Genomic DNA, 9,910 nt, shown 5'->3' on the forward strand with positions numbered 1-9,910 from the left:
AAATTTGCTCTTGAATCTTGTGAATATTTTATTCCAGTTATTTTACTTTTCAACTACAGAATTTGTATTTTTTATTTCTATCTCTTTATTGATATTCTCTGTTTGGTAAAACATCATTCTTGTAATTTTATCTAGTTTCTTACACATTATTTCCTTTAGTTATTTGAATGAGCTGAAAGTAGCTAATTTAAATAATTAGTAAATCTAACTCTGGGCTTCCTCAGAGATGGCTCCTATTTAATGTTTATTTCCCTCGGACGTGCTATACCTTTTTATTTCTTTGAACACATAATACTTTTTAATTGAATTATAGTACTTTAAATAGTATAATATGCCAACTTGAAATCAGCTATCCCCCAGTTCTTTTTTTTTTTCTTTTCAATTTTGCTGCTGTTTGATTCATGACTTTCCAGGACTAATTTCGTGAAGTCAGGGTTTGAAGTCTCCGATTGGCTAGCTTGTGATGGCTAATGATTGTACAGAGATTCTACTTGACCCTGTGAGCTCCCAGTCTTTGCTGAGAGGCTCTGTGTTTTTAGAGAACATCCATTCAGTGATTAAGAAAGCAGTTCAACACTATGACATAGCTTTCATGTCCTGTTTGCATAGAGCCTTAGGATTAGCAAGTGGTGGAAGATTGAGGCCTTCTCAGTTCTCACCTTGGCATGTCCAGAGTGCTGGGCATGCAGACACCCCTTCCCATAAGTACAAGTTTCTAGATTTCCAGGAATATAATGTACCCCTTGTTCTTTTAAGTGTTTAATCACCTTTTCATCTCAGCTTACAGCTCAGATTATCCCTATAAGTATTTTGTTTTCCCCAACTGTTGTCGCTGCCTCAGTCAGCAACAGTTGTAAAAAATTGCTGCTGAGGGCAGGCGTGATGGCTCACATCTTTAATCCCAGCACTTTGGGAGGCCAAGGTGGGTGGATCTCTTGGGGTCAGGAGTCCGAGACAAGCCTGGCCAACATGGTGAAATCCCGTCTCTACTAAAAATACAAAAATTAGCCTGGTGCAGTGACACATGCCTGTAGTTCTCTGTCTGGAATTGGTGGATTCTTGGCCTCGCTGACTACAAGAATGAAGCTGTGGACCCTCGCGGTGAGTGTTACAGTTCTTAAAGATGGTGTGTCCAGAGTTTGTTCCTTCAGATGTTCAGATGTGTCCAGAGTTTCTTCCTTCTGATGGGTTCATGGTCTCACTGACTTCAGGAGTGAAGTTGCAGACCTTCGCGGTGAGTGTTACAGCTCTTAAAGGTGGCAGGTCTGGAGTTGTTTGTTCCTTCCAGTGGGTTCATGGTCTCGCTGGCCTGAGGAGCAAAGCCGCAGACTTTTGTGGTGAGTGTTACAGCTCATAAAGATAGTGCGGACCCAAAGAGTGAGCAGCAGTAAGATTTACTGTAAAGAATGAAAGAACAAAGCTTCCCCCTAGTGGAAGAGGACTGGAGCAGGTTGCCACTGCTGACTTGGGCAGCCTGCTTTTATTCCGGTATCTGACCCCACCCACATACTGCTGATTGGTCCATTTTACAAAGAGCTGATTGTTCCATTTTGACAGGGTGCTGATTGGTGCATTTACAAACCTTGAGCTAGATATAGAATGCTGATTGGTGCCTTTACAATCCTTTAATTAGACACAAAAGTTCTCCAAGTCCCCACTAGATTAGCTAGACACAGAGCACTGATTGGTGCATTTACAATCCTTGAGCTAGACACAGGGTGCTGATTGGTGCATTTACAATCCTTGAGCTAGACACAGGGTGCTGATTGGTGCATTTACAATCCTTGACCTAGACACAAAGTGCTGATTGGTGCATATACAATCCTCCAGCTAGACATAAAAGTTCTGCAAGTCCCCACCTGACTTAGATGCCCAAGTGACTTCGCCTAGCAGATGCCTCCCCCAGGCCGCAGGCAGAGCTGTCCCTCAGTCCCCTGCTGCACTCTTCCACCCCTCAGCCCTTGGGCAGTGGATGGGACACTGCACCAGGAAGCAGGGGGCGGCCCCCATCAGGGAGGCTTGGGCCACACAGGAGCCTGTGGCAGGTGAGGGGGAGGGAGGGGGGAAAGGGAACGGCAGGGAGGGAGAGGAAGCGGAGGGTGGGGGGGAGGAAGGGGGAGCATGGACGGGGAAGGGAGCAGGGAGTGGGGCTCAGGCATGGCGGGCTGCAGGTCCCAAGCCCTGCCCCTGGAGAGGCAGCTGAGGCCCCATGAGAATTCTAGTGAGGTGCAGGCGGCTGACACTGCTGGGGGACCCCCACCCTGCACCCTCCGCAGCTGCTGGCCCAGGTGCTAAGTCCCTCACAGGCCGGGCCAGTCTGAGTACAGGGCTGGCTCAGCCCACACCCACCAGGAACTCGCACTGGCCAGCAAGTGCTCCATGCACAGCCACGGTTCCCACTTGTGCCTCTCCCTCCACACCTCCCCGCAAGCAGAGAGCCTGCTCCAGCCTTGGCCAGCCCAGAGAGGGGCTCCTACAATGCAGCCGCGGGCTGAAAGGCTCCTGGAGCACGGCCAGAGTGGACGCAGGCCGAGGAGGCACCTAGAGCGAGTGAGGGCTTAGAGGCTAGCATGTTGTCCCCTCTTAGTTCTAGTTACTCAGAGGCTGAGATGGGAGAATTTTTTTTTTTTTTTTTTTTTTTTTTTTTTTTTTTTTTTTTTTTTTTTTTTTTTGAGAAGGAGTCTCACTCTGTCACCCAGGCTGGAGTGCAGTGGCCAGATCTCAGCTCACTGCAAACTCCGCCTCCCGGGTTTACGCCATTCTCCTGCCTCAGCCTCCCGAGTAGCTGGGACTACAGGCGCCCGCCACCTCGCCCGGCTAGTTTTTTGTATTTTTTTAGTAGAGACGGGATTTCACCGTGTTAGCCAGGATGGTCTCGATCTCCTGACCTCGTGATCCGCCCGCCTCGGCCTCCCAAAGTGCTGGGATTACAGGCTTGAGCCACCGCGCCCGGCCTGGGAGAATTTTTTGAATCAGGTGGCAGAGGTTGCAACTTGGGTGACAGAGCAAGACTATCTTTAAAAAAAGCATTTAAAAAGCTGTTGCTTAATATTTTTGCTGGTTTAATGAAAACCTCCAGGGTAGAGGCTAACCTCACTGGAACAGTACTGAGTCATATCAAATAAAACCAATCCTTGTTAGTGGAATTTTCAAGGCTACTGCAAAACAGATAAAATAATAAAAATAATGACAGTTAATTGGGAATGAGGCATTGGAGGAGCTCCAACCCAGTTTTGTTTTGTTTTGTTTTCCCTGTTGCCGCTAATATGCTGGTTGTAAATGTAATTGTAAGACCCTCAGTTTTCAAAGCCACAATGGAATTAGGGATGGGGTGGTAATAGGGCAAGCTATAATGTCACGAAGTTGCTATTCTTACTGAGATTCAGCCACCTTCATGAGGAAATGCTCCCTGGGTTATGGAAGCTTTCATTGAAATCCTATAGTTCTGAAAAAGTAGATGCTGACATTTTTTGCCATCATTTTCTTTGTTTAATGAAGGATAGGACTTCCAGAGGTTCTTGGTCTTCCATTCCAGCTGATGTCTTCCATATGCATTTTAAACGATGATCAAAATCAGTCGTAATAATCAACAAATAGGACAAATCGACCTTTCCAGGTAGTCATGTGAGGCAACAGTTTCCACTTGTGTCTCCTGATTGCCCAGCCTGTAGGTACTATTACAGCGGAAAGGCAGGGCCATAAAAGAAACCAGAATCCCTCTTCCTTGCAATGCTGGAGTTACATTTGTACCCTGAGCACAGCTTCAATTTGATAAGAAACTTTAAATTGCAAAAGATAAGATTAGGTGTCTACTTTAAAAACTTTGTTGGCTACTTATTTACTTTCTATATGCAGTTTAGAGTTATGTGTCAAGTTCCACAAAAATTCCTACAATGGTTTTGAGTGAGATGCACTGAATTCATAGATTAATTTGGTGAGAACTAATCTATTTGCAATATTAAGATTTTCCATCCATGGACATTTTATATCTTGCATATATACAGTTTTTAAATGTCTTTTAGTAAAATTTTACAGTTATCTTTATACAATTTTTGTATATTTCTTTTTAGATTTAGTTGTAGGTCCATACAGTTATTGTACCTGTTGTGAATATTTTAAAAATCAACTATATATTTTATTGTTAGTGTTGGTTTTGGGCTGCTGATCTATTGTCTAATAGATCTTGTAGATGCTGATTTACTAGATGTCTACTTTTTGAATTTCATTATGTGCTAATACTGTTTTTCTAATTTTTCTAAGGCTTAATGAAATTATTACATTTTAAAAAATCAATGATAGCTTTACCTCTTACTTTAAAATCTGTATGACTCCAATTTACTTTTTGAATTTAAAACAATGTTAAAAATTGTGGCGATCATGGCATCCTGAACTGTTTTCCTATTGTAAAGTTTTGTTGTTAAGGTATGTTACTTTTTGTATATAGTTTTTATCAGTCTAAGGAAGTGTCTTTATATTACAAATAACTTTTTAAATGAATATGTCTTTCTCAGAATCTGTAAAGAATTTATTTCTCTTTTAATCTGGTAATTAAACAGGTTGCTACTTAATTTTATTAATACATTTTCCCCCTAATGGTTGATTATTTTCTAAACTTTGAACTAAAAAAAAATAATTTTTACTCTATGTTTTCTTAAATACACTGCTGGATATGATATGCCAATACTTTAAATTGTTTTCCATTTTTATACATAAAGTGAGGTTAGTATGTAATGTCATTTTGTTTTGATGTATTTTCTCATGTTAGCATTGATTAGCATCATACCATAGTCATAATTTCTCACACCTTTGTTCACCTTTGAATAATAAACTCTCCAGATTTTTCATTGCTCATAAATTGTGGGCCTCAGAAGGTACCATAATATTAAACTAAGAGATCGAAACAGTACTTTTAAAAGTTCATTTCTCTGCATTCACAAATTTATTTTAAGTTAATATTCAGTATCATTTACTTTAATGTAGAGATCCATTTCTAATGTTCTAATATACAATCAGTCATTACATCTCTTGTATTTTTATAATATACTCAATTTTATAAATGGATCATGGGACATTAATTGGTATCTCTTTTTGGGGTCATAAACAAGACTTTTATTTCTATCTGTATGATACAATGCAGGACATAAAAAAGGAGATCACTGCCTTCCTCTTCCTCTTCTGTTTTTAAATTCTGAGGTAAATTTTATGCTTTTGTGTGTTCAGTGTCCATAGCAGTGACAAACCCCCTTATACTTAAGATGTGTGAGTTAGATAGCTGGTTTATATAAAGTACATTCTTTAAGAGAGAAGATAAGCAGAAATGAGATTCGTAGCAGGGAAATTCTAACTCTTCATCCAAGAATCACTTTCTTCTCTTCTGAAAAATGAAACATAAGAACTTTCACTTAACACTTACCTCCATAAGAAATCACAAACTTAGTAAAACATTTGTTCATGATCTCTTATTATGTGTGTGAAAACAGTGGCTTATGTATCCAGTTTTAACTATCATCTCTGCCCTCAGTTCATATTCAGTGCAAGGAACTCCCAAAGTGGTTTCTATTTCACTCCAGTGGGATATGAAAGTAATTCTTGCTACCAACCCCCAAAAAATTATGAGAGAAAGAGAATTAACCTAGCAACCAGGACATCCAATTAACCTTCTGTCTTTATCAATAACTGTTGTGAGACATTGGGCAAGGGGCACTTTTATGTCTGCAAATACTCTTTCAATGTAAAATGAGGGGTTTGAAATAGACACCTCCAAGGTCCACTCCGTATGTAGAATCCTATGATACTGCATTGATTAGAGCCATAATATGTAAGTGTTAGTTGATAGCTTAAAACTGGAAGTTTAACCTTTATCTTAGAAACACGTTTGATGTTGAAATTAGCTGATATGTATTTGAAAGAGCTTAGCTTTGATCTAGTGCATAGACTCAAAACAGCGTGATATCTTTAAATATAACTTAAACATAAAGTGACAATCTGAAGGGAGAATTACTGTTAGGTCCAATTTTTTAAAAGGAGTGTATATTGCAGTTGCATCCTTTATTAACCAGAAACTCAGAGTCCTTATAAAATGTGGACCCTAGTTTGTTTGTTTTATTCTAAAAAGAGTCTTATACAGAGCTTCAACTACTAGTTGTAATAAAGTATAGTTAACAATTCAAGATTTATCACAAATATATACCTTGTGTGTTCATGCTTGTGTGTGTATGTGTGTGTGTGTGTGTGTGTGTGTATGTGTGTGTAATAGAGACAGGGTCTCACTTTGCTACCCAAGCTGCAGTTCAGTGGTGCTATCACTACTCCTTGCAACCTTGGTCTCCCAGGCTCAACGGGTCCTCCCACCTCAGTCGCTCAAGTAGTTGGGACTACAGATGTACACCACCCTGTCCGGCGACTTTTTGAATTATTGGAATGGTTAATTTTTAAATATTGTGGGTACATTGTAGGTTTATATAGTTATGGGTTATATGATATGTTTTGATACAAGTATGCAATGCCTAATAATCACATAAAGATAAGTAGGGTATATATCCCCTCAAACATTTATCCTTTGTGTTACAAGCAATCCAATTATACTCTTTTAGTTATTTTTAAATGTACAATTAAATTATTATTGACTATAGTCACCCTGTTCGGCTAACAAATACTAGGTCTTATTTATTCTTCCTATATTTTGTACTCAATAACCATTCCAACTCCCCCCCAACTGCCCCCTCACTACCTTTCCCAGTCTCTAGTAACCATTCTTCTACTCTTATCTGCATGAATTCAATTGTTTTGATTTCTAACTCCCACAAATAAGTGAGAACATGCAAAGTTTGTCTTTCTGTGCCTGGCTTGTTTCATGTAACATAACAGCCTCCAGTTTTATCCATGTGGTTGCAAATGACAAGATGTCATTCTTTTTAACTCCACTGTATATATGTACCACACTTTCTTTATCCATTCATATGTTGTCATATTTTCTCCCTCCCTCCCTCCCTCTCGTTCTTCCTTTCTTCCTTCCCTTTTCTCTTGCTGTCTCTCTTCTCTCCTTCCTTCCTTCCTTCCTTCCTTCCTTCCTTCCTTCCTTCCTTCCTTCCTTCCTTCCTTCCTCCCTCCCTCCCTCCCTCCCTCCCTCCCTCCCTCCCTCCCTCCTTCCTTCCTTCCTTCCTTCCTTCCTTCCTTCCTTCCTTCCTTCCTTCCTTCCTTCCTTCTCTCTCTCCTCTCTTTCTTTCTCTCTCCCTTCTCTCTCTTCCTTCCTCCCACCCTCCCTCTGTCTGTCTCTCTGTGTTCCTTCCTTCCTTCTTTCCTTCCTCCTTCCTTCCTTCCTTCCTCCTTCCTCTTCCTCCGTCCTTCCTCCCTCCCTCCCTCCCTCCTTCCTTCCTTCCTTCCTTCCTTCCTTCCTTCCTTCCTTCCTTCCTTCCTTCCTTCCTTCCTTCCTTCCTTCCCTCTCTCCTCTCTTTCTTTCTCTCTCCCTTCTCTCTCCTTCCTTCCTCCCACCCTCCCTCTGTCTCTCTATTTCCTTCCTTCTTTCCTTCCTTCCTTCCTTCTTTCCTTCCTTTCTTTTCTTTTTTTCTTTTTTTTTCCTCTTATTTTCTGTCTTTCTTTTTTGGTGGAGATGAAGGTCTCTAACAAAGAGACCATGGAGGGTCTCTCCATCTTGCCCAGGCTGGTTTCACACTCATGGACTAAGGAATCCTTCTGCCTCAGCCTCCCAAAGTGCTGAGACTATGGGTGTGAGTCGCTGCTCCCGGCCTAGCCACTCCACTCAGACTTATTTTTAAATATGTATTGATTTAAAAAACTGAATAATATTTAATAAATATTCAATATTTATTACATTGTTAAGTACTTAAATGATTTAAGACTAAATTTAGAATTTGTGATTTGCTTTAATTATGATGAAATAAGATTATAATCTGAAAGAATATTTTATTTAAAATTATGATGGAAATCAATATAAATGTAAGATTTACTAATCAAAAATGGATTCATTTTCAGTGTGGATGTTATTTCTCTATTCGTTAATCTCCAGTGTGGTGATAAGTTTCCCACTGGTTTTTATATTTCTTTACTTTTTCCTTTACTTGTATTTACATGAGAAAGATAACTAGGGACTTCAGTTAGTACATACTGGAGGGGTCAGAAAACGTATAATGGAATTAAGTCATGGAGTTAGGAGATAGAGGCATTCCAAGAGTGGAGTGATCTTTGAGAATTTTGTGGGGGAAATTAAGTTTATATAGGTCTCTATATTGGTTTTAGAGTAGAAATGTTGTTGTGATAGTATGATTTATAATAAGAAATATGTATTTGATCTTCCAACTGTTTTCTGGCACCCAGCTTCTTAAAACTCTTGAAATTTTCAACGAGTTAAGTATCTTTTTATTTGCTAATTAGAGGACTGATGGCTGAGAGCTTCTGGATACCCTCAAGATGGGAACCAAAGGAACTGAAAGTTAAGTTTAATATCCATGGCCAATGATTTAATCAATCATGCTTAGGTAATGAAACCTCCATAAAAATACAATGGGACTGGGTTTGGAGAGCCTCCAAGTTGGTGAATAAGAACATACCGACATTCAAGAGGAAGACACAACATAACTATATGAGGGAACAGAAGTTCCTGAGCTTGGAACACTTTTGATGCTCTGAATCTCACCCTACATACCTCACAATCTAGCTATTTATTCACATCCTTTCAAATATTCTTTGTAATAAATTGGCGATATTTTGGGAAGCCAAGGCAGGCAGATCAGTTCAAGAACAGCCTGGGCAACATGGCAAAACCCCATCTCTATCAAAATAAAATACAAAATTAGCCAGGAGTAGTGATGCAAACCTGGAGCCCCAGCTAGTTAAGAGGCTGCAGTGGGATGATTGGTTGAGCCAGGAGGTTGAGGTTGTTGTGAGCCATGATTGTGCCACTGCACCCCAGCCTGGCAACAGCGCAAAAGCCTGCCTCAAATAATAATAATGATAACAATAACATAATATAATAAATTGATAATAGTAAAGTGTTTCCACGAGTTTTGCGAAGTGTTTTAGCAAATTCATTCAACCTGAGAGGAGGTCATAGGAACTCCATATTTATAGCTATTTGGTCAGACACACAGGCAAAGCAACCTAAGATTGGCCATTGGCATGTGAACCGAAGCAGTCCAGCAGGACTGAGTACTTCACCTGTGGGATCTGATGCTTACTCCTTGTATATAATGTCAGAATTGAATTGAATTATGTGACAACCAGTTGGTATCTGCTGGAGAACTGGTTGTTGGTGGGGAGAAATCTATACATATTTTGGTTACCAGAAGTGAAACATTGCATTCTGTATTAAGGTTTAGAACAGAAAAAGTATTTTGTTAAACTCTCTTACAGTACAAAATTAGAATAAATTTATATCTTAAAAAAATGTAACTCAGAAATAAAACAGCAATAAACAATGAACAAAAATCCAGAAACAGACATTATCTAAGTAACTTGTATGGTTTGAGTGTGCCTGCCAAAGTTCATGTGTTGGAAACACATACAACAGTGCTGGGAGGTGGAGCCTTTAAAACATGATTAGGTCATGAGGGCTCTTCCACCCTGAATGGATTAATGCCATTATCACTGGAGTGGGTTATTGCGGAAGCAGATTCTCCATAAAAGGAAGAGTTTGGCTCCCTTCCCTATCTCTTGCACATGTACTGTTTTGTCCTTCCACCATGGGATGATGGAGCAAGAAGGCCCTTGTCAGATGAGGCCCCTCAGTCTTGTACTTCCTGGCCTCCAGAACTGTGAGCCAAATATATTTCTATTTATTACAGCTTAAGCAATCTTGGGGATTCTGTAATAGCATCATGACTAAACCATAACTTGTTACCTAAATTGAACTTCCTGACATATCTGGGTTCTGTGAGTATTCTTTGTACTATAA

The sequence above is a fragment of the Rhinopithecus roxellana genome, chromosome 1, assembly GCF_007565055.1.
Source record: "Rhinopithecus roxellana isolate Shanxi Qingling chromosome 1, ASM756505v1, whole genome shotgun sequence".
Lineage (NCBI taxonomy): Eukaryota > Metazoa > Chordata > Mammalia > Primates > Cercopithecidae > Rhinopithecus > Rhinopithecus roxellana.